The sequence below is a fragment of the Bos indicus genome, chromosome 15 (assembly GCF_029378745.1).
Source record: "Bos indicus isolate NIAB-ARS_2022 breed Sahiwal x Tharparkar chromosome 15, NIAB-ARS_B.indTharparkar_mat_pri_1.0, whole genome shotgun sequence".
NCBI lineage: Eukaryota > Metazoa > Chordata > Mammalia > Artiodactyla > Bovidae > Bos > Bos indicus.
This window is the reverse complement of record NC_091774.1, coordinates 29,828,425-29,852,385: the sequence shown is the minus strand read 5'-3', so window position 1 is coordinate 29,852,385 and position 23,961 is coordinate 29,828,425. Positions and strand designations below refer to the sequence as shown.

The 23,961-nt window shown below is 43.1% G+C and overlaps 1 long non-coding RNA gene across 1 annotated transcript; it reads left to right on the top strand.

Annotated features, from left to right (window-relative positions):
* Window positions 1-474: 474 nt before the first annotated feature.
* LOC139187131 (uncharacterized) lies at window positions 475-23,726 on the top strand. The gene is made up of 3 exons (XR_011570770.1): window positions 475-632; window positions 1,167-1,243; window positions 23,037-23,726. It is a non-coding gene; the product is annotated as an uncharacterized lncRNA (long non-coding RNA).
* Window positions 23,727-23,961: the final 235 nt, after the last annotated feature.

Below are 23,961 nucleotides of genomic sequence, written 5' to 3'. Positions count from 1 at the left end.
CCAACCATTGCATCCCTTTTCCTCCTGCCCTCAGTCTTTCCCAGCATCAGGGTCTTTTCCTGATCAGAGTCAGCTCTTCGCATCAGGTGGCCAAAGTATTAGAGCTTCAGCTTCAGCATCAGTCCTTCCAATGAATATTCAGGGTTGATTTCCTTTAGGATTGACTGGTTTGATCTCCATGCTGTCCAAAGGATTCTCAAGAGTTTTCTCTAGCAGCACAACTCAAAAGCATCAATTCATCAAAGAAAGCACTCAGCCTTCTTTATGGTCCATCTCTCACATCCATGATCTTGAGCCTCTTTATATCCTCATTGTAATACATTAGCATCTGAATGACCCACCCACAGGTGACAGTCCTGAGCTAACCATAAAAGGCCAAAAAGTGGGTGGTGGCCCAATTCTGCAAATCCCCACCCCTTCCGCCCAGATAGCTGGACTACTCCTCCCACTCATTAGCCTATGAAATTACCCACCTTTATAAAAACTGACAACCCCATACCCTGGTACCTCTCGCCCACACTTTGTGGAGTCTTTCTCTCTAAATAAATCCACTTCTTGCCTATCAGTCTCTCACTGCATTATTTCTGTGATGAGACATCAAGAACCTGAGCTTTGTTAAGGCCTGAGACCAGGTGAGTGATTGTAATTAAAAGATCATGGGTTCAAGCCCTAGTCTGGGTTCCATGGTTTCACGTGCGCCCAGTTCCTCCTGTGAGATGGGCCGAGTTTGGAACGCATCACAGAAGGTTCTCGTACCGGCGGCACAGGAGGCTGCTGAAGGTCTCCTTCCTATAATCTGAGACTAGGGCATCGGGATGTGGCACGTGGGGGTGCGCCCTGGAGTGAAACCTGCCTTGCTCTGGCCAGAGGAGCCTTGTGAAACCGTACGCTCACACTGAGACTCAAACCCAATCACACCTCAGATGGGACTTGAACCCAGCCAAAACTCAGACTGGGACTCGAACCCACTGTCTTTTAACTGAAATTGCACTCCTGGTTTCGGGACTTAAAGAACGGGAGTTTTGTTTCATGTTGGAGTCTCCCCTATGGACCAGACTTTTTTTTCCCAAGGAGTCTTCTTCCAGGCTTATTTTTTAAATCTAATTATACAGTATATGAACACTGTATATAGTTATTTTACAGTTATTTTTATAAATGATTTACAGAAAATCCCTATGATCAAGACCAACAATGTGCTTTCCCTTCTCTCCAGACCTGTTCCAGGTACTGCCAAAAAGATAAGGTAAGCTTTGATTCATTTTTCTGTAAAGGATGTCATGTTGTTCCTATTTCAGTAAGTCAAACTTTTGTTTTAGAGACAATTTTAAATGAAATTGGAAAATAGCAAGAAATTCCTTGTAATGTTACAATGAAAACTAATGCAACTTTTTCTTCTACATATCTTGCAAATTTGTAATCATAGTATCTGTGTGATTTTGTAGCCTTTTCATTTAGCACATTGTTTGTAGATTTTTAGCAAGAAATGTCAATGCTTAAGATTGTTCTTTTCCAGACTCTTACTGTTTCCAAAATGATAAAAGAATAATTAGAGTGACTAGATATTAACTAAATGTATTCACAATTATTATCAGGAGTGTATTCAGTACTGTAAGCCAGGTTTTGTTTTAGGATGTAGCAGTGAACAAAACAGACAAGGATCCCAGTCTTCACAGAGCTTACTTTCTAAAGGTGAAAGGCAGAAAATAGGCAAAATAAATAAGAAAATTAGATGGTGCATTAGATAGTTTGTGAGAAGGACACATGTACTATTAAAAAAGGTAAAGCTGGAAAGGAAGACAGGGAGGGCTGGAGCTGCCAGGAAATACATAGCATTTAGAAGGGGACTTTTGGGTGAAGATTTGAAGGTTACAAGAATGAGCCAAGAGGATGACTTGGGGTAAAAATGTTCCAGGCCTCTGCTAGCAAATACAAAGATTCGGGGGTGTGGAAACATGTAAAAGGCTGGGCTGACTGCAATAAAGTGAGAAAAGTGTAAAGAAGATAACAGCAGAGATGGTGGGACCAGATTGTATACAACTTCATAGGTCCTACAAGGACTTTGAGTCTGACTCTAAACAGGGAGTCTACAACCATACAGCCCTGAACGCGCCTGATCTCGTCTGGCCTCAGAAGCTAAGCGGGTTTGGGACCTGGTTAGTACTTTTGGAGGCTTCCCTGGTGGCTCAGACAGTAAAGAATCTGCCTGCAGTGCAGGAGACCTAGGTTCAATCCCTGGGTCAGGAAGATCCTCTGGAGAAGGGAATAGTTACCCACTCCAGTACTCTTGCCTGGAGAATTCCACGGACAAAAGCAGACTACAGTCCACGGGGTCGCAAAGAGTCTGACATGGCTGAGCAACTAACACTTTCACTTTTCACTGAGCTGGGAAGTACTGGAGAGTTTGGGGCAGAAGAGTATAATAATATGACCTTTATGCTGCTGCTGCTGCTGCTGCTAAGTCACTTCAGTCGTGTCCTACTCTGTCTGACCCCATAGACGGCAGCCCACCAGGCTCCGCCATCCCTGGGATTCTCTAGGCAAGAAAATAGGCTTACCCTGGGTGCTATGTTAAGAATAGACTTGGAGGGACTTCCCTGGTGGCGTAATGGATAAGAATCCACCTGCCAATGCAGGGGACGTGGGTTCGATCCCTGGTCAAGGAAGATCCCACATGCTGCAGAGCAACTAAGCCCCTGGACCACAACCACTGATCCCGAGCTCTAGAACCCGCAAGCCGCAACTACTGAGCCCATGTGCCTAGGGCCTGTGCTCCGCAACGAGAGAAGCTATTGCAGTAAGAAGCCAGCACACCATACCTAGAGGAAGCCCGTGTGCAGCAAATGAGGACCTAGCACAGCAAAAAGAAAATTAAAAAAAAATTTTTTTTAAGTAGACTTGGGGATAAAAAAAAAAACAAAAAAGAATAGGCTTGAGAATAAAAATGAAAGCAGGGACACCAAGAAGCTATTTCATTAGTCCAGGTAAGAGCTGACCGTGACATGAACCAGTGTGGCTATAGTGAAGGTGGTAAGTGATCAGATTCCAGGTGTATTTTGAAGGAAGGGCTGATGTAATTTGCTAATGGGTGACTCCAAGGGCTTTGGCCTGAGCAGGTAGCAGTGTGGAGTTGCCATTACTTGAGACAGAGAAAACCTGGGAAAAAGCAGGTTTAGGGAGGGAGATGAAGAGTTCAGTGTGGGTCATGTGAGGCTTAAGATGTCTATTAGATGTCCAAGAGGAGTAGTCCACCAGGCAGCTGAGTATAGAAATGTAGAGATCAGAGGAGAGGAAGGAGCTCAAGATGTAAATTTGGAAGGAAGTATTTAAAGCAGAGGTAGTAAGTGTAGGCAGAAGAGATGAATGATTCTGGCTTAAGGCACAAGGTTCAGAGGTCAGGGAAATGCATTCATTCATTTAACCTTCACGACAAAACCCTCTGAGGAAATTACTATGATTGTCACTATCTGGGGGTGGTTGTTTAGTCGCTCAGTTGCGTCCCAAACTTTTGTGGCCCCATGAACTGTAGCCCACTAGGCTCCTCTGTCCTGGGATTTCCCAGGCAAGAATACTGGAGTGGGTTACCATTTCCTTCTCCAGGGGATCTTCCTGACCCAGGGATTGAACCCGTAAAGTCTGTGTCTCCTGCATTGCAGGTAGATTCTTTACCGCTGAGCCACCAAGGAAGCCCTATCATCATTTTACAAGTGATGAAATTCAGGCATAAAGAGATGAAACAACTTGGCAAAAGTCACATAGCCAACAACAAGCAGCAGTACTGGGATTTGAACCAGCCAGTCTGGTTCTAAGTACCATGCACTTAACTTCTAGGTTATGTGGGTGGGCTCTAGTCAGGAGCACAGGTGGAGAAATTGAGGCTTGGGCTAAGTAATTTGCTAATTGGTGACAGCTGGGATAGGAAATCTCTCATTGACTCTTTGCTTTGAGAGATCTCAGCCTTTTTAAAATCATCCTGCCATGGTGGTGGTTTAGTCACTAAGGTGTGTCTGATTCTTGCAACTCCATGGACTGTAACCCACCAGGCTCCTCTGTTCATGGGATTTCCCAGGCAGGAATACTGGAATGGGTTGTCATTTCCTCTCCCAGGGAATCTTCCCAACCCAGGAATCAAACCAGGGTCTCCTGCATTGCAGGCAGATTCTTCACTGATCGAGCTACAAGGCAAGCCCCAACATTTCTCAAGTTAAAGCCCTTAAACAACGGGCTTTCCTCCTCTCACACAAACATCTTTTGACTTGTTACCGTGCTTGGAAAAATGGGATGCCAGGTATAGCTGCCAAGGCAGCCTTGGACCCTGAGACCCTTCCCCTCCCCTCTCTCCCAATCAGGAAGCCCATGGTTGGATATGGTTCCAACTTCCTAAAGCTCAGGTCTTCAGGTGATTCCTACAGAATGGTTCTGTGTGGCTATTAGCAAGTTGCTTCCCTTCCCAGCCTCAGTTTCCCCTTCAGTAAACAAGAGGATTGGGTCAGGACAGTGGTTCCCAAGCTGGCTCCATACCTGATTCACCCACCTGGGGATGGTTCAGAGTCTGTATTACCCACAACAGACCTATTGAATAAGACTCTTCTGGGGTGAGGCCCAGCCAGGAACTTGATGGTTCTGACACATCTCTGGTTAGGATGCCCTGGGTGAGATGATCTTGAAGGCCTCTTCTCAGCTCTGTGTGCTGATCTTGGATTGAGCTTCTCTGATGTCTCTCAGGCCAAGAGCAAGGTGGACCTCTGAGTAGAGGTCAAGAACTTGAGTTCTTATGCTCGTCAGGCCCATAATTCAGCTCAAACAGGACCTCCCTCTGGACCTCAGTTTCCCCATCAGCAAGCATAGTTTATTGAGGGCAGGGCATAGGATTGCCCCAGAGTCATTCACCCAGCAGGTATTCATTGAGCACCTACTGGACTCTCTACAATTTGCTGGGTCTGAGTCTAAATCACACGGAAGGGTAATATCACAAGAGGTGCGTGTGGGAGGGTGGCCGCTGCCAGGCAACTGGTCCCAGTTACCTAGACTTCCAGGCATGGATGCCATACATCCTTTTTTAGCATAAGTGTGATGGTCCCCTCTCCCTAGACCCTCTTCCTGACCCTGGCAGCTCCAGTTGGTCTCCACAGCAACAAGCAAGCCTGGCAGACTCTGGGAAGGAAGAAAATGCAAAACTGGCCAAATAAAAAATCATTAGCTTTTCTAGAGAATCACAGTAACAGGTTCTAAAACATTAGATTAAATAATCCCGTTCCAAATAGCACAACCACAATCTCAGTGATCAGCGTGCAGGCCCCAGCACCATAGCAGCATCACCCCAGAGCTTGCTAGAAATGCAGAATCCTAGGCTCTGCCCTGGGCCTGCTGACTCAGAGTCTGCTTTTCAAGATTCCCAGGTGATGGTATGCACATCAGAGTTTGAGAAGCACTAAACTAAAAATAAAATCACCTCAGAAAACCCCCTGACAAGAAATATGTGCGAGACCAGCATGAAGACAAGCACGTGACTTCCCTGACAGACAGCACGTAGCACATTCCTGGATGGGGCGACTCAGCGGTGTGAAGACGTCTGTTCTTACCACCACAGAATGTGTCAAAGTGATTTGTGAAATTCATGTGAAAGAATAAAGGGCCAAGAATAGCACTTTTTTTTTTTTTAAGAAAATAAAAATAATGAGATGAGATTTGCCCTGTCAGAGAGAAATGGGTGATAAGTAAGAATTCAGGTTCTGGAGGAAGCAGACCAGATATTGAATCTGGCTCTACCACTTCCTTGAGTTTCCTTCCTTGAGCAAACTTCAGGAGATAGTGGAGGACAGAGAAGCCTGGCATGCTGCAGTCCATGAGGTTGCAAAGGTCAGACACAACTTAGCGACTGAACAACTACAACTTCTACCACTTCCTGGACATGTCCCTGTTGTGGCATGGTGTCCCGCCAAAATTCACATGTCGAAGCCTTAACCCCCAGTGTGACTGCACTCAGAAAGAGACCTGTCTGTCTGTCTCCCTCCATGCCTGAGAATGAAGGAGAGGTCATAAGAGAACACAGCAAGAAGCAGGTCATCAGCAAGCCAGGGGGAGAGTCCTCACCAGAAACCAAACTCCGTCAGAACCTGGATCTTAGATTCTCCAGCTTCAAGAACTGTGAGAAAATTAATTTCTGTTGCTTAAGCCACCCAAATTGCAGTGCTTTGTTGTAGCAGCCTGAATGGACTAATATAGTCACCTTTGGAAAGATTTCTAACATTCTGTAGCCTCAATATCCTTATCTAGGAGAGTGGGGAGAAGAATACCATTTAGAGTATTGTTTTTGTTTTTTTAACTTTTTGTCACAGTGTAAAGAATTCACCTGCCAATGCAGGAGATGCAAGAGACATGCTGTGATCCCTGGATCTGAAAGATCCCCTGGAGGAGGAAATGGAAACCCACTCCAGTATTCTTACCTGGGAAATCCCATGGACAGAGGAGCCTGGAGAGCTACAGTCCATGGGCAAAGAGTCTGGCATGACTGAGCACACGTCAGTTAACAATATTGTGATAGTTTCAGGTAGACAGCAAAGGGACTCAGCCATACACAGTACAGGTATCCATTCTCTACAAACTTATAATATTGAGTATCAGCTGGATGCAAAGCACTTAGCACAATGCTTAGCCCTTAACAGCTGTTCAATGAACAAGTACAATGATAACAACTGTGCCACTGGAGCAAGAATTCAGAGAAAGACCAGTGGAACAGAATAGACAGCTAAAAACATACCTCAGTATTTATATAAGCTCTGGGAGTGAGAAGAAGGACTATATTTTTATTCATGGTTGTTTCATTTCCCCCACGCAGTATAGGTATCACACATACTAGGTACTAAAAATATTTTGTTGAATGCCTGAACTAGAATTTAGCACATACTAAAGGAGGACTCATGTTAATATTAATGGTGAAAGAAATTGAATGATCAGATCAGATCAGATCAGTCGCTCAGTCATGTCCAACTCTGTGACCCCATGAATCACAGCACGCTGGGCCTCCCTGTCCATCACCAACTCCCAGAGTTCACTGAGACTCACGTCCATCGAGTCAGTGATGCCATCCAGCCATCTCATCCTCTGTCGTCCCCTTCTCCTCCTGCCCCCGATCCCTCCCAGCATCAGAGTCTTTGCCAATGAGTCAACTCTTTGCATGAGGTGGCCAAAGTACTGGAGTTTCAGCTTTAGCATCATTCCTTCCAAAGAAATCCCAGGGCCGATCTCCTTCAGAATGGACTGGTTGGATCTCCTTGCAGTCCAAGGGACTCTCAAGAGTCTTCTCCAACACCACAGTTCAAAAGCATCAATTCTTCGGCGCTCAGCCTTCTTCACAGTCCAGCTCTCACATCCATACATGACCACAGGAAAAACCATAGCCTTGACTAGACGAACCTTTGTTGGCAAAGTAACGTCTCTGCTTTTGAATATGCTATCTAGGTTGGTCATAACTTTCCTTCCAAGGAGTAAGCGTCTTTTAATTTCATGGCTGCAGTCACCATCTGTAGTGATTTTGGAGCCCCAAAAAATAAAGTCTGACACTGTTTCCACTGTTTCCCCATCTGTTTCCCATGAAGTGATGGGACCGGATGCCATGATCTTTGTTTTCTGAATGTTGAGCTTTAAGCCAACTTTTTCACTCTCCTCTTTCACTTTCATCAAGAGGCTTTGTAGTTCCTCTTCAGTTTCTGCCATAAGGGTGGTATCATCTGCATATCTGAGATTATTGATATTTCTCCCGGCAATCTTGATTCCAGCTTGTGTTTCTTCCAGTCCAGCGTTTCTCATGATGTACTCTGCTTATAAGTTAAATAAACAGGGTGACAATATACAGCCTTGACGAACTCCTTTTCCTATTGAATGATATTTGAATTGAATGATAGATCATATCATTACAGTTTATAAAGAAGCTTTCAAACCATGACCCACAGTAAGAAATACGTGAGACATCTCAGCCAAGTAAATACACTCATAAATATAAATTCATAATTAAAGCAACAGATCATAAAGCATATTTATCCTTATTATGTCAGATGGGCTCTGATCTGTTCTATCCTATCCAATTCTAATCCTAGTCTACCCTATTAGAAAGAAAATTCTTGTCCCTACCCAGTAAGCTGACCTCACTATACTTATGAGTAGCCATCAACAGTTTGAAGAATACTACCTTGTAAGATTAATTTCCAGTTTGAAAAAGGAAAAGAAATTATAGCTAAATAATATAAAGTTTTGAAGTGATAAATGACTTGAGAATTAAAAAACGTTGAGATAGGTAGGGACTTCCCTGGTGGTCCAGAAGCTAAGACTCCAGTCTCCCAATACATGGGGCCCAGGTTGGATCCTTGGTCGGGGAACTAGATCCCACATGCCACAACTAAGACCCAGTGCAGCCAAATACATAAACATAAATATTAAAAAATAAAAGATATGACAAGGGCTTCCCTGGTGGCTCACGGGGAGAGAATCCACCTGTCAATGCAGGAGACACGGGTACAACCCCTGGGTCAGAAAGATCCCACATGTCTCGGAGCAACTAAGCCCCTGCACCTCAACTCTTGAGCCTGTGCTCTAGAGCCCAAGCTCTGCAACAAGGAAGTCACCACAAAGAGAAGCTCGTATACTCTGATGAAGAGTAGCCCCTGTTCGCTGCAACTACAGAAAAGCCCACGCAGCAATGAAGACCCAGCACAGCCAAAAATAAATACATTATTTTAAAAAAGAAAAACGATATAAGGAATTTACAGTAGGTCCTTGTTGGTTATCCATTTTAAATATAACAGTGTGTGCATGACAATCCCAAACTCCCTAACTATCCCTCCCCTTGCCCTGGACAACCATAAATTTGTTCTCTAAGTCTTTGAATCTCTTTCTGTTTTGTAAGTAAGTTCATTTGTATCATTTCTTTTTAGATTTCACACATAAGGGATGTCATAATATATTTTTCCTTCTCTCACTGTAAACTCTTTTTTTTTTGGAAAGAAAATGATGGGAAAAATGTCATAGAGGCAAATGTTAACAGGTTTGACTATTTAAGCCTTTTAAAACATCAATCAGAGGGATTTCATGGGGAAGAGGCAGCTGTGACTGAAACAGGACATGTCTGTGAAGGGAGGGAAAGAGGCTATTTAATCTTGACGCTTCCTTCTTCCTCAAACTCACCTGTTAGATTCGGCCTCCGTCTGTGGCCTCAGCTCCCTCCCTGCAGCCTCATCTTACTCCTGCCATCATTATCTCTCACCTGAGCTGCCGGCTCCACCTCCTAACTGGTCTCCCCACTTCCACTCTGCACCCCACAATCCTTTCTCCTCACAGCAGCGAGAGTGAGACTTTTGAAGTATAAGCGAAGTCTCACACTTCTTAATACTCTTGATGTACAATCCAAACTCCTGGATGTGGCCTGGCCGCTGCCCATCTCCCGCCTCATATACAGGCGCTCCCCATTCTCCTCCCTGCACACTCCCCTCTCAACTCTGGCCTGTTCCATCTGAACTCAGTACTCTTCCCTCTACTCCCTTCTCCCCTGGTTTCTCATCCCCCGTTCCTCAGCCTGGGTCACCTGCACCCAAACACAAGCAGCTCCCTCTCTCATAGTGTGTTTTTCCCCCCGAATGTATAAATATTTGCTATCTGTTTTCTCCTTTCTTTACTGCTCAACTCCCCTGAATAGTCTAAGCTCCTTGAGCAGGGACCACTCAGTCTTCTTGTCTACAGCAGCTTTGATACACAGCACAGTGAACTTCCTGATGTTCAAGCTGGTTTTAGAAAGGGCAGAGGAACCAGAGATCAAACTGCCAACATCCACTGGATCATGGAAAAAGCAAGAGAGTTCCAGAAAAACATCTATTTCTGCTTTATTGACTATGCCAAAGCCTTTGACTGTGTGGATCATAAGAAACTGTGGAAAATTCTGAAAGAGATGGGAATACCAGACCACCTGATCTGCCTCTTGAGAAATTTGTATGCAGGTCAGGAAGCAACAGTTAGAACTGGACATGGAACAACAGACTGGTTCCATATAGGAAAAGGAGTTCGTCAAGGCTGTATATTGTCACCCTGTTTATTTAACTTATATGCAGAGTACATCATGAGAAACGCTGGACTGGAAGAAACACAAGCTGGAATCAAGATTGCCAGGAGAAATCTCAATAACCTCAGATATGCAGATGATACCACCCTTATGGCAGAAAGTGAAGAGGAACTACAAAGCCTCTTGATGAAAGTGAAAGAGGAGAGTGAAAAAGTTGGCTTAAAGCTCAACATTCAGAAAACGAAGATCATGGCATCCGGTCCCCTCACTTCATGGGAAATAGATGGGGAAACAGTGGAAACAGTGTCAGACTTTATTTTTTGGGGCTCCAAAATCACTACAGATGGTGACTGCAGCCATGAAATTAAAAGACGCTTACTCCTTGGAAGGAAAGTTATGACCAACCTAGATAGCATATTCAAAAGCAGAGACATTAATTTGCCAACAAAGGTTCGTCTAGTCAAGGCTATGGTTTTTCCTGTGGTCATGTATGGATGTGAGAGCTGGACTGTGAAGAAGGCTGAGCGCCGAAGAATTGATGCTTTTGAACTGTGGTGTTGGAGAAGACTCTTGAGAGTCCCTTGGCCTGCAAGGAGATCCAACCAGTCCATTCTGAAGGAGATCGGCCCTGGGATTTCTTTGGAAGGAACGATGCTAAAGCTGAAACTCCAGTACTTTGGCCACCTCATGCAAAGAGTTGACTCATTGGCAAAGACTCTGATGCTGGGAGGGATCGGGGGCAGGAGGAGAAGGGGACGACAGAGGATGAGATGGCTGGATGGCATCACTGACTCGATGGACGTGAGTCTCAGTGAACTCTGGGAGTTGGTGATGGATAGGGAGGCCTGGCGTGCTGTGAATCATGAGGTGGCAAAGAGTCAGACACGACTGAGCGACTGATCTGAATCTCTGACAGTGTCCGGCCTATAGTAAATGGTCAATAAACAGTCACTGAGTGTAATGCATGCAAAGACAAGAGCAAGGGGGCCTCCAACTTTGGGCCTGCACTTTAGAGGCCCCTGCTGTGGCCCTCCCATACTCTGCCCCTCCCTATAGGAAGCAGAGAATATGTGTCCACCAGGCTTCTCCCCTCAAGTCCATGTACCTGGGATCCTAGAATTTCTTTCGCAATGCCCCTCACCCTCCTCCATGGCCTTCAAGGGCCTCTTTCCTGGGCCCATCATCCCAAGGACAGGTTGGCTCATCTATGTGTGCATCCCTAGGCCTGAAGTTTGGGTGTGTAGTAGAACCTAGATGTGCTGGCTGAGGTGGTCACAAGCATGTCCCTGAGACCCTGTGCAGGATGGGGTGGAGGTGTGGGGTTAGAAGAGCGAGAGGCCAGCCCTGCCTCCACCTCTGCATTCTGGAGAGAAGCTCTAAGTCCAGGAATACTAAATTAGAGCCAGGACCTCCTGGTTGTTCTGAAGGTATATTTCTCAAGGTATGAGGATAGAGTATATGTATGTACATACATATTTAAATGTATTTTATTGAAGTACACTTCATTTACAATGTTGTTTCTGCTATATAGCAAAGTGATCCACACATACACACACAGATATAAATATATATATATACTTTCATTTATTTATTTTTAATCGAAGGATAATTGCTTTACAGTATTGTGTTGGTTTCTGCCAAACATCAGGAATCAGCCATAGGTATTCATATTCTTTGGAGAAGGCAATGGCACCCCACTCCAGTACTCTTGCCTGGAAAATCCTATGGACGGAGGAGCCTGGTAGGCTGCAGTCCGTGGGGTCGCTAAGAGTCGGACACGACTGAGCGACTTCACTTTCACTTTTCACTTTCATGCATTGGAGAAGGCAATGGCACCCCACTCCAGTACTCTTGCCTGGAGAATCCCAGGGACGGGGGAGCCTGGTGGGCTGCCGTCTATGGGGTCACACAGAGTTGGACACGACTAAAGTGACTTAGCTTAGCTTGGCTTAGGCATATTCTTTTTCATGTTCTTTTCCATTATGGTTTATCACGGGATATTGAATATAGTTCCCTGTGCTATACACTAGGACCTTGTTGTTTATTCATTCTATACATAATAGTTTGCATCTACTAACCTCAAACTTCCAAACCATCACTCCCCACCTGCCATGCCTTGGCAATCATGTTTGTTCTCTTTGTCTGTGAGTCTGTTTCCGTTTCATAGATAAGCTCATTTTTGTCATATTTTAGATTCTACATGTAAGTGATACCATATGGTATTTGTCTTCCTCTTTCTGACTTTCTTCACTTAGGGTGATAATCTCTAGGCACAGAGGATAGACTATATTTTATCGAATAAGTCTCTTAGCTTGACTTATGACGTCTACTTATTTATTTAATTTTCTTTTCAAATGATAATTTTATTTTTTAATTGAAGTATAGTTAATTTACAATGTTTTATTAGTTTCAAGTATACAGAAAAGTGATTCAGTTATATATATAAAACTGAATATATATATGAATATATATAAAACTGAATATATATGTATATATATAAAACTGAATATATTTATATATATATAACTGAGTCACTTTTCTGTACACTTGAAACTAATAAACATTGTAAATTAACTATACTTCAATTAAAAATAAAAATAAAAAATAAAATTATAGGAATAATTTGAAAAGAAAAATAAATAAAAGTGTGTGTGTATATATATATATATATAAAACTGAAAAGTGAAAAGTGTTAGTCACTCAGTTGTGTCTGACTCTTTGCTACCCCATGGACTGTAGCCTGCCAGGCTCCTCTGTCCATGAGATTCTCTAGGAAAGTATACTGGAGTGTATAGCCATTCCCTTCTCCAGGGGATCTTCCCAACCCAAGGGTCAAACCCAGGTCTCCCACATTGCAGGCAGATTCTTTGCTGTCTGAGCCACTAGGGAAGCCCCATATATAAAACTATATATATATAAAAATAACCATACATATATAACTATATATATAAGAATATATGTTAAAAAAAGAATATGTATTATTCTTTTTCAGATTCTTTTCCATTATAGGTTAATACACAATATTGAATACAGTTCATTTCCCTGTATTGACTGATAACTTAATTCAGTTCCCTGTATTGACTTATAACTTTTAAATGTTAGATATATGGTCTATGGACGTCCATTTGCACTTCTGCCCCAGGCCTGGCTGGGTCAGGCACAGGCATGGCTGAATGCATGGACAGCGACTTCTTGGGGCTGAGCTCTCCTTCTGTGGTTAGTGAGTGGGGACACACACAGACCCGGTGCTGGAGCTCCATTGAAACTTGACTCTCAAATCTCTGATGCCTTGATAGGAGGGGAGGAAATGAAAAACTGTCGTTTCAAAGCTGACGTTAATCCATTTTCACTCTAGGGAAACCACTTAGGGGACTTTTAGTTATGCAAATATAGAGCAGAACTACCCCTCTGAAAAGGAGATGCCTCTGGCCCACTGGCCCAGCGGTCCAATGGCCCAGGAGCACCTCTTCTGGTCAGGTAACATTGATGGCCTTTGTTGTAGGCAGAAAGGCATCTTTTCAGTTTCTATTTCCAAAAAAAAAAAAAAAAAATTTTTTATATAAAGTGTAATGTATACAATAATATTAAATGAACAATCATGTGTCAGATATTATGATAAGCACTTTACATGGATTATCTCATTCAGTTTTCATGATACCCAATATTATCATCTTCATTCTATAAATAGGGAAGCTGAGGTTCATAGAGTTTGAGTAACTAGTGCAGAGGTCATGCAATTAGCAAGTGCAAAGCTGGGATTTGAACCTTCATCTGACACCAGAGACAGAACCACCTCTATCAACCTCTGGAATTGTTAATAGTCCTTTACTGTGGAATGCCCAGACTAGAAAGGTGTCCTCAAGACTGACTCAGACAAGCAGAGCAAGAGAAGCCATCATTTTCTATGAGGTGAATGCCAACTGGAGTCATCCTTCTGACTTCTAAATTTGTTTCTTGACCCAAGACGGAGAGGGTGGAACCACTTTACAACAAGGGCATAGAGATGCAACAGGCAGGAAGGAACCAAGGCCCTTTCCTACTCTGGGACAGGCCAGGAAGAGCTGAGCCCCACCCAGGTGATCAAGCCAAGTTCAGAAGGGTGATGTTGAGGACAGTTTCAAGGTGATGCTGACAGACCTAGAGTTTCTCCCAGAAGCACAGGGCCCACTGGACAGGGGCAAGTGGCCAGAGTGACTGCTGGGGTGATCCATTTCAGCAAGTCGAAGGAAATCTGAAAGCACCTCCCACAAGCAGCCTGAAGCCGCCTCCTGGAGAGAGCTGCCCCTTTGATGCAGACTGGGACTGGGCACTGTTTTGGAGACCTGAGAGTCCAAAATAGAGGGATGGATGTCCTTATCCTTTTGGGTATGGAGGCCTGTAGGACTCAAGAGAACTTTTGTTTGTAGATTTAGCATTTTTTACTTTTTGCTTTTCAAACCATATTGTTAGCAGAGCACAAGTGCTGCCTGCCTCCTATCCACTCAGTTTGCATTTTTTGGGAATCCAGGTCGGAGGTTGAGCAAAGAAATTGTAATAACTCCATCCTCTCCCACCCCTCCCCCAAGAAAAGAACCCAGCCTATTTGTTGCAGCTCAATGATTGCACTTTTATCGATACTTCTTAACATTATTCTGTAAGCTGTTGGTTCATATTTAGCTTGTGGTTGACCTAAACCACCAGATCTTTTTCATACAAACTGCTGTGAGGCCAGTTTTTCCCAGCTTAAGCTTCTAGTACATGTGCAACTGATCAAAAATAAAGTAAAATGTAAATGCAGGACGTTTCACTTTTTAATTTTATTCGATTCTGGTCTGCCGAACTACTGTAAATATTTTACTCTGTCACCTTTTATAATAATTCCTTTGCAGCTTTGTATCACCTGCAAAACTGATGAGCATCAGTTACTTTGTAGTCAGTGAAAATTAATTACAAAACAGCATTAAAAATTAATGAAAATGAAAAATAGGGCAAAACAGAGCCTTGTGGCATAGCATGACATTGGGGGTTCTCATAGTGTGGTCCACAAATCCTGGAGTTCCCTGGGACCCTTTCAGAGGATCTGTGAGATCAAAACTATTTTCATAATACTGCTTAAATGTCTTTATCCCTCTCATTCTATCATGAACAAACCTTGAATTTTCCAGAGGTTACATGACATATGATATTGCTCTAGACTATGCAGAAGTAGTTATGAGAATCCAGCTGTCTTCCATGATCCAGATGTTAAAGAGATTTGTAAAACTGTAGAACAAAACCACTCTTTTTTCACTATGTTTTTTTCTTTTTGGAAGATATAACCATTTTAAATTAAAATTTTATATAATATAAAATAGAGAAACAAGGACCTACTGCATAGCACAGGGACCTATATTCAATATTTTGTAATAACCTGTAATGGAAAAGAATCTGAAAAATAATATGCATATATGTATATAAATATGTATATAAAATAATATGTACTGCGGTTCATGGGATCTCAAAGAGTCGGACACGACTGAGCGACTGAACTGAACTGATGTATATATATATGTGTGTGTGTTTATATGTGTGAATATATATATATATATATATAAAACTGAGTCACTTTGCTGTACATCTGAAACTAACACAACATTGTAAATCAACTATACTTCAATAAAAAAATCAAGTCTTGTAGAGCCTGTCTTCTGCAATGAGAGAAGCCACCACAAATGAGAAGCCCACACACCACAACTAGAGAGTCTGTGTATAGCAATGAAGACCCAGCACAGACAAAAAAAAGTCTAAAAAAATTGTTTAAAGGTTATGTAACAAAAAATAAATAAATAAATAAAGGTTATGTAACATACAATAGATTTATTATTTTTATTTTAATTTTTTTAGATTTATTATTTTTAAAGCAATAAAACATTTAATGTATTTTATGAATTTTAATTTCCAATACAATAATTTTCTATTAAGAGATATAATCCACATAAATGAAAGTTCTGAGAGTCCTCAAAAATTTTAAGTGTCAAGGAAGATCCTAAGACTACAAAGCTCAAGATTCACAATGTGAGCGATATCCCTACAGGCTGATAGCAAGCCCCTACTCTTCATAAATAGTGTGAAGATTTGTAGAATTTCCCTAGCACTTTTCTTCTAAGGCAGAGGCAGTATAGTCAGGCAGACACTGACGATTAAAGAGATTGGAGTTCTAACTCTGGCTGTGTCACTAACCAGCTATGTGATTCTGAGTGCTGTGCTTAGTCACTCAGTCGTGTCCAGCTCTTTGCAACCCCATGGACTGTAGCCTACCAGGCTTCTCTGCCCATGGGGAGTCTCCAGGAAAGAATACTGGAGTGGGTTGCCCTCCCCCAAGGGATCTTGGATCTTCCCAACCCAAGGATCAAACTCTGATTCTTTACCATCTGAGCCACCAGGGAAGCCCATGATCCTGGGTAAATCCCCTCATTTCTCTAGAGAACTGTTTCCACATTTGTAAAATGAGGAGCTTTATGGGATTGACCTTTAGGGTCAATTTTTCAAAAACTAAAGCACTTCAGGGGGAAGGAGGAAGGGACAGGTATTTATTCTTCATTTTACCAATAAGGAAGTTAAGGTCAAAGATGTTAATGAGAAAGAAATGCTCAAGGACATGTCTTGAGCTGGTATCAGATTCAGGATTGAAGTTGGCGTCCTTGTCTTCTGGGCTAAGACTTGATGCATTCAGTTGGTAATATTAATAGTAATAGTATTTGCATGTATATACCATTAAAAATAAATTCATATTCTGAAACAACTCCAAATTTCTAAAAGTTGGACAGACAGAAAGAACTTTATAATTTTCATGACTATGGGAGCCAGCCACTGAGGTGGCCTGCAATAATCCTTTCTTCTGGTATTTGTGGGCTTGGGAGTCTCCACCCACATTCAATAGTGCTGACCCGTGTGACCAACAGAATATTGGCCAGTAAACTGAAGCAATAAGGTGTGTCATAACAGACATTACAGCTTCTACCTTGCTCTTTCTTAGATTGCTCTAGGGATATCTGAGATTGCTCTAGGGAAAACCAACCCCAGTGTTTTGTGGACATATAAGCATCCCTGTGGAGAGTCACATGTGATGAAGAACTGAGTCATCCTGCCAACAAGCAGCACCAACTTGCATTCATGTGGAATGCAATGGAGGTCAGAGGTCTTTGCAGACTGCTGCTGCTGCTGCTGCTAAGTCGCTTCAGTCGTGTCTGACTCTGTACGACCCCAGAGACGACAGCCCACCAGGCTCCCCCGTCCCTGGGATTCTCCAGGCAAGAGCACTGGAGTGGGTTGCCATTTCCTTCTCCAATGCATGAAAGTGAAAAGTGAAAGTGAAGTCACTTAGAGTCGTGTCTGACTCTTTGCGACCCCATGGACTTCAGCCTACCAGGCTCCTCTGTCCATGGGATTTTCCAGGCAAGAGTACTGGAGTGGGGTGCTACTGCCTTCTCTGGGCTTTGCAGACTAGAAAATGACAAAGGCCGAGGAGTAGGTCGAGCCCTAGGATAGAGCGATGATGGTATACTGCTGGACCTGCCAGCTAAAAGAAAATTGCGTTGGATGGTCTCTTCTAAAAGGTATGGAGTAAAAAGCACTAGTCAAATCAATAGAAAACTAAGTACCATGGGATATGTTGATTTGCTTTAGTGAAGAAATCATACCTAGAATAGCAGTTGTGATTGAGTCATCAAGTTTGGATAATCCACTGTCATTCTCCAAGTTCCATCAGTCTTCAGAGAGACAAATAGGTGATCTGAATGGTGCATATGGTAGGAATAACTACCTCTGTATCTGTCAAGACCTTGTTGGTGACACTGATCTCTTCAGTCCATCCAGGAATGCAATACTGTTTTTGGTATCCTGTTTTAGGAAGTGGACACAGTTCCAGTGACTCCACTAAGCCTTTTCTTTTCTTTCTAAAAAATATGTATTTATTTGGCTGAGCTAGGTCTCAGTTGTGGCACATGGGATCTTTAGGTGCAGCATGTAAGATCTAGTTCCCTGACCAGGGATGGAACCTGGGCCCCTTGAATTGCAAGCAGGGAGTCTTAGCCACTGGACTACCAGGGAAGCCCACTTGACTTTTTCTGTCATGATAGCTTTAACTTCTTGGGTCAGGGGAATGTCTACCAGTTGCTGATTTTATCTTCTCAGATACCTGCTGAGTATATCTAAGCTGCAGTATATATCCATCTATGTATTCTGGAACTGAGGAAAAATAATGGGATGGTTTCTGGGAACCACTGGGCTTGATGTGATATGAAGCTAAGCCAAAACTCAAGATCATCTAACTTTCCTAAGCCCCTACTTTGACAGTGAATCACAGTGGCATTTTGAGTCTCCAGGGATTAGTATCAGTTCAGAGCCAATGTTCAGTAATCCCCTAAAAATCTGGTTATCTCCCCTTCCTAATGCACAGTTGTCATGATAAATGGTTGCAGGTTCCTTCAGGAGAAAGGGTTGGTAGAAGATTTACAGTGTGGTTTTTTGGCAATAGAGCAGGGTCCTTCCTCAAGTGGTCTCAGGCTTCCCTTCATTCCAAAAAGTTGGAACAGGCTCCAATCTAAGAACTGGTTGAAGGGCTCTAGCTCTATCATTAGAAGTCAGATTTCTGATCACAACTAGAGTATTTCACTCACAGTAACCAAGTAAAACTTCTGCCCCACTTTGCTTCTGATACCTGATAGCCTGTCATTCCTATTGAGTTAATTCAGGAAGCCCGTCTTGATGACTGTGTTCCCCACCACCATGCCTGCCTTTAGAGAAAAGCCACTGTAGCACTCGTCAAGGAGAAGGCAATGGCACCCCACTCCAGTAGTCTTGTCTGGAGAATCCCATGGATGGAGGAGCCTGGTAGGCTGCAGTCCATGGGGTTGCTAAGAGTCAGACACGACTAAGCAACTTCACTTTCACTTTTCACTTTTATGCACTGGAGAAGGAAATGGCAACCCACTCCAGTATTCTTGCCTGGAGAATCCCAGGGACAGGGGAGCCTGGTGGGCTGCCGTCTATGGGGTCGCACAGAGTCGGACACGACTGAAGCGACTTAGCAGCAGCAGCAGCAGTCTTCAAGGATGCTGGTGTTCTAACCAATGTCTGTCTCAAAACCCTGGTGAAGGGAGTATCTTCTGGATCCTACCCAGGAAGACTGTACATTGGTTTTATGTTATCAACCTACTCTAGTGTTCAGAATACTTTCCTCCTCAATATTGGAATTTCTGACATCTCAGCTTCCTTCAATGAAAGCCCTTTTTGGGTTTAATCAAACTATTAGAGCTATTCCCAGCCAACGTGAGCAAATACATTAAATCCAGAACCTCTGTTTAGTGTACTCATGTAAACACATTCAGCCCAAGCCACAATAAATATTCCTTCCATCCTGACCCAACACCTTTAGGATACATCCTCACACATTTTCTCTGGCTTTCTGTCCATATACATTGGCATCAGCGGGGGTCTGGATGAAAGGTAAAGAGTATCGTTTGTACTATTCTTGCAATTTTCAGTAAGGGTGAAATTCTGTCAAAACAAAAAGCAAAACAATATATGAACTGACAGACTTTCAGTATTCTTTTGGTGTGTTTGGCGCTTCCTCATGGGTCACGCTGGGGCCTGCTGGCACTTGAATCAGGTCACAGATCTAATAGAGGTGGTGGGGCTAGGTTTCTAGGAGGATGAGTTGCCTGCGAGGCAATGACTTCTGGGGAGATCATTACAGGTTCTTCAGGTAAAAGAAGAGTAACTTCATTTTTTTTACTGCCCAGGGAGGGTCAGCAGAACTTAGAGGTTAAGGACTTCTTAGTTTCATCAGAATCTGTTCATGTGTCCCCATCCTAAGATTCAGGATCTCATTCCTTCCCAGTCAATGTCTTATTTTACATGAGACCCTGCTTGGTTATGAATTCAATTTGTATGGAAATTCAGTTCCCTGCCAAGTGAAAACTGAGGGTTTTGTTATCAGAAATCTTGACCCTGAGGCTACAAGAGATAAAAGTTTCCTCCAAGGCAGTTAGAGAAAGTTTTTGGTCCCTTTCCCAGATTTTGGTCTGGGAATTTAAAGGCCTAGGTTCATTATTTTCTTTCTCTGAACTCTCCAGCACACTTAGAAGCAACCAACAAAGCTCACCGTTTGTACTAAAATGTTCTAGGACTGCAAATATTTGGTTACTCTAAGGTTTGCCTTCCATAGGCATTTATCACAGTGAGCTTTATCTACAAGTGGGAATTAAGTGACTGCTTTGCCACTGAATGCCTTGGAACACTGATGGCCCCTTTCCCACTGGCAATAATCATTAATGTGTTTAAATTTCATTAGATTAGAAAACCAATTCCAGATTCCCATCCTTAAGAATCTATTTCCCTGAGACCACAGTCAGAACCAGTAAGTGTATCAGTCAGGAAAGCTTAACCACTGTGAATTATGAAATAAGAAGTTTACTATGGGAGGGACTTCCCTGTTGAGTCAGTGGCTAAGATTCTGTGCTCCCAGTACAGGGGGTCCTGGGTTTGATCCCTGGTTGGAAACTAAATCTCACATGCTGCAACTACCTGAGTGCCACAAGTCAGAACCTTCGTGCTGCAACAAAGATCATAGATTCCATGTGCTGCGACTAAGACCTGGCATGGCCAAATATTAAATAAACAAAAGGCACCTCAGCCAATCAGAGCGCAAGACCGTTAATAAAAGTATAGTTTTCTATGGGAATTAGAGCTTACACAGTTTTGGAAAGAGCTGGAGAAGTGAAGGGCCAACAGAGAAGTCAGAGGATCAGGAAAGGAGTCACGAATATGGGAAACCCAGCACATCTAGCAGTCATGGGACACTGATGGGAAAGCTCATGAAAACTGCCTCCTCTGCAGGTCTACCAGCAAGTGTCTGGAGGTGGGCCCAGGGCCACTGTTGGTCAGGAGGGTCAACAATTGGACTGCATTGCAGGACTCTAAGAAGTGCAGAAGGGGACGACAGAGGATGAGATGGTTGGATGGCATCACTGACTCAATGGGCATGAGTTTGAGCCAACTCCAGGAGACAGTGAATGACAGGTAAGCCTGACATGCCGTCCACGGGGTGGCAAAGCATCAGACATGATGTAGCAACTGAAGGACAACAACAAAGGAGAACAAAGCAAGAACAGGCTTGAGTTCATTTTTAACACTTGTTTCTAATAGTCACCACGTCTAATCACAATGACCTTCAGAGAATCATACTTGCTGCTTCATTTCTGCCCTCCGAATCTCGTGCCCATCCCTCATTTGACTAATTCTAACCTGAAACCATCCAGCGAACAGGATTCTGGCAAACATAGCTCCAGCTGAACCAAGTTCTCACAGTACAAATCATTGCAGTACTGTGCAACGTGTGAGCCTGGACTGGATCCTGGACTGGAGAAAAACAACCCGTAACAGACATTTTGGGGGACTCCCCTGGTGGTCCAGTGGTTAAGAATCCGCTTGCCAATGCAGGGGACATGGATTGGATCCCTGGTCCAAATCCAGGAAGATTCCACATGCCTTGGGGGAACTAAGTCCGCTCGCTACAACTACTGAAGCCCGCACACACTAGAGCCCATGCCCACAACAGGAGAAGCTGCTGCAAATGTTGTTTGGTAACTTTTTTCTTTAACTTGATGATCCACATCCTTGTATGGATAGATCTACATCCTTCTCTACACAGGCTACATTGTATTTCATTGTATTCATATGCACTTGCTTATATAACAACCACATTTAAATAAGCATGTAGACAGAGGAGCAGTTTCTGCATGAAACCAGTACCGTTGACCAGGGGTCCCCAAACTCCAGGATCTAGTGCCTGATGATCTGAGGTGGAGCTGAGGTAATAATAATAGAAATAAAATGTACAACAAATGTTATGCCCTTGAATCATCCCAAAACCATCCCCCTCCCCCTGGTTCCTGGAAAAATTGTCTTCCATGAAACTGGTCCCTAGTGCCAAAAAGTTTGGGGATGGAGAATCCCAGGGACGGGGGAGCCTGGTTGGCTGCCGTCTATGGGGTCTCACAGAGTCGGACACGACTGAAGCGACTTAGCAGCAGCAGCCCTACAAAAAGGGATTTGGTAACTCCAGTAAACAAAGGAATAAGAATAGCTCAACGTTGAACTATGGGTTCAGAGACAAGGTAAACTGGCTAGGAAGGGACTTTACCAGTCTCAGCTTACAGAAAGACTTGGCCTTTTCAAGGAATAAAAGAGAGAGCAAGATGATAATGATCAGAGTGTGAAACTGAACTGAGCCAACTGACAAATGTGTGACCATGTAAGCCCCTAATCTGCATCCCCTGACACCTTCCCAGTAAATTAACTCAGTCCTTCGCAGACTGAGCACAGCCACCAGGGAACAAGTGAAAGTGGCCAGTGTATGGGCCTGGCTCATCTTGGAGGAGAAAGTCCCCCAGGTTTCCCAGTGACAACAGAAAGTTACTCAAACAAGTGTTGATGAAATCCTACCAGAAGTTTGTTTCGTGGGCCTTTCTGATCTCATCAATCGGGCCCCTCTGCTGCTTTCGCTTTCCATACTTGTTCCTCTTGCGCAAAAACACGCTTGTTTTGTCCTGTAGTTCGCCCCCCTCTTTAAGCGTCCTCATGCTCCCTAACTATTCAATCTTATCTCCCTGTAAATTTCTAATGCCCACCTTGTGTTCCACTTAGACTGTTACAGTGTCAACAAAACGAGGCTGGAATGCACTGAGGCTGTTAAAATGTGTTGTACCGTCTTGTGGTGATGACCTAAACCAAAGCACAGCATGATCCCATTCACATCAATTTACCTTCACTACCATCTCAAAAGTGTGTGTTTGGGGTTCTTTCTGCTGCTAACGGCAGGTATTCACATTCTCTCCAGCAAGAATGCTGACTTTCATTCAATAAAAAAATTTTTTTTAACGTTTATTTATTTCGCTGAGCTGGGTCTTAGCTGCGGCACTCAGGATCTTTGATCTTCATTGTAACATTCAGGATCTTTTCTTTTTTTTAGTTGTGGCATGTGGGATCAAATCCAGGCCCTTCCGTTGCAAGCTTAGCCCTTGGACCATCTGGGAAGTCCCAAGAATGCTGACTTTTAGATACTAAATATAGGTAGCATTATCTCTCAATTTTTAAGATGATTTTTTGGGGGCATTTATTTTGTGTTAACCTTTTAGAGTGTCATTCAGTGTTTTCTATTATCAAATGTCTGTATCAGATAGAGATCATGTTAACATGTTATTGACATACATAATCTTGTCACAATATGTTGGTTCATAATAATAATAAATGTGCATTTATTATTACATTGCTTGTTTGTAGCAAGCTTCTGAAATGTTTAGTATAACCTCATTACAGAGAACTGATTAAGACCACTCACTATTATTCAAAACATGTAAATAAAGTGTTATGAAAAATACAGAACAGTTTATAACCTCAAGAATTCCTGGGGATTTTTATTTCTTATTCCCAGATCCAGAAGGTTGTAAGTTGATAATTTTTGAAGTTGTTCATATTGTGAAGGGGTTCCTAATACTGCTATATGTTGTCATATGTGTTTAAATTTTTCTGTAATAAAAAGTAAAACAAAACTGGATCATGCTACATTCCTGCCTAAACTTCAAGGGCTTTCTCGGGCCTTTAGGACAAATGCCAAAAGCTTTTAAAACTTGCATAAATTTGACCCTTTCAGCTCTCTGGCCCCAACTCATCTTATTCTCCCACTACCTTCCAGAAACGGTAGCCTTCTTTCAGTTACTCAAACTTACCAAATATTTTCCTGACTCAAGATCTTTGTCCATTCTGTTCACTCAGCTTAGAACACTCTTCCTGGCCCTATTTCCCTGGTTAACTCCCACTTATCTTTAAATATGAGCTCCTGGGCGTCCCTGGTGGCTCAGTGGTAAAGAATCTGCCTGTCAACGCAGGAGACGTGA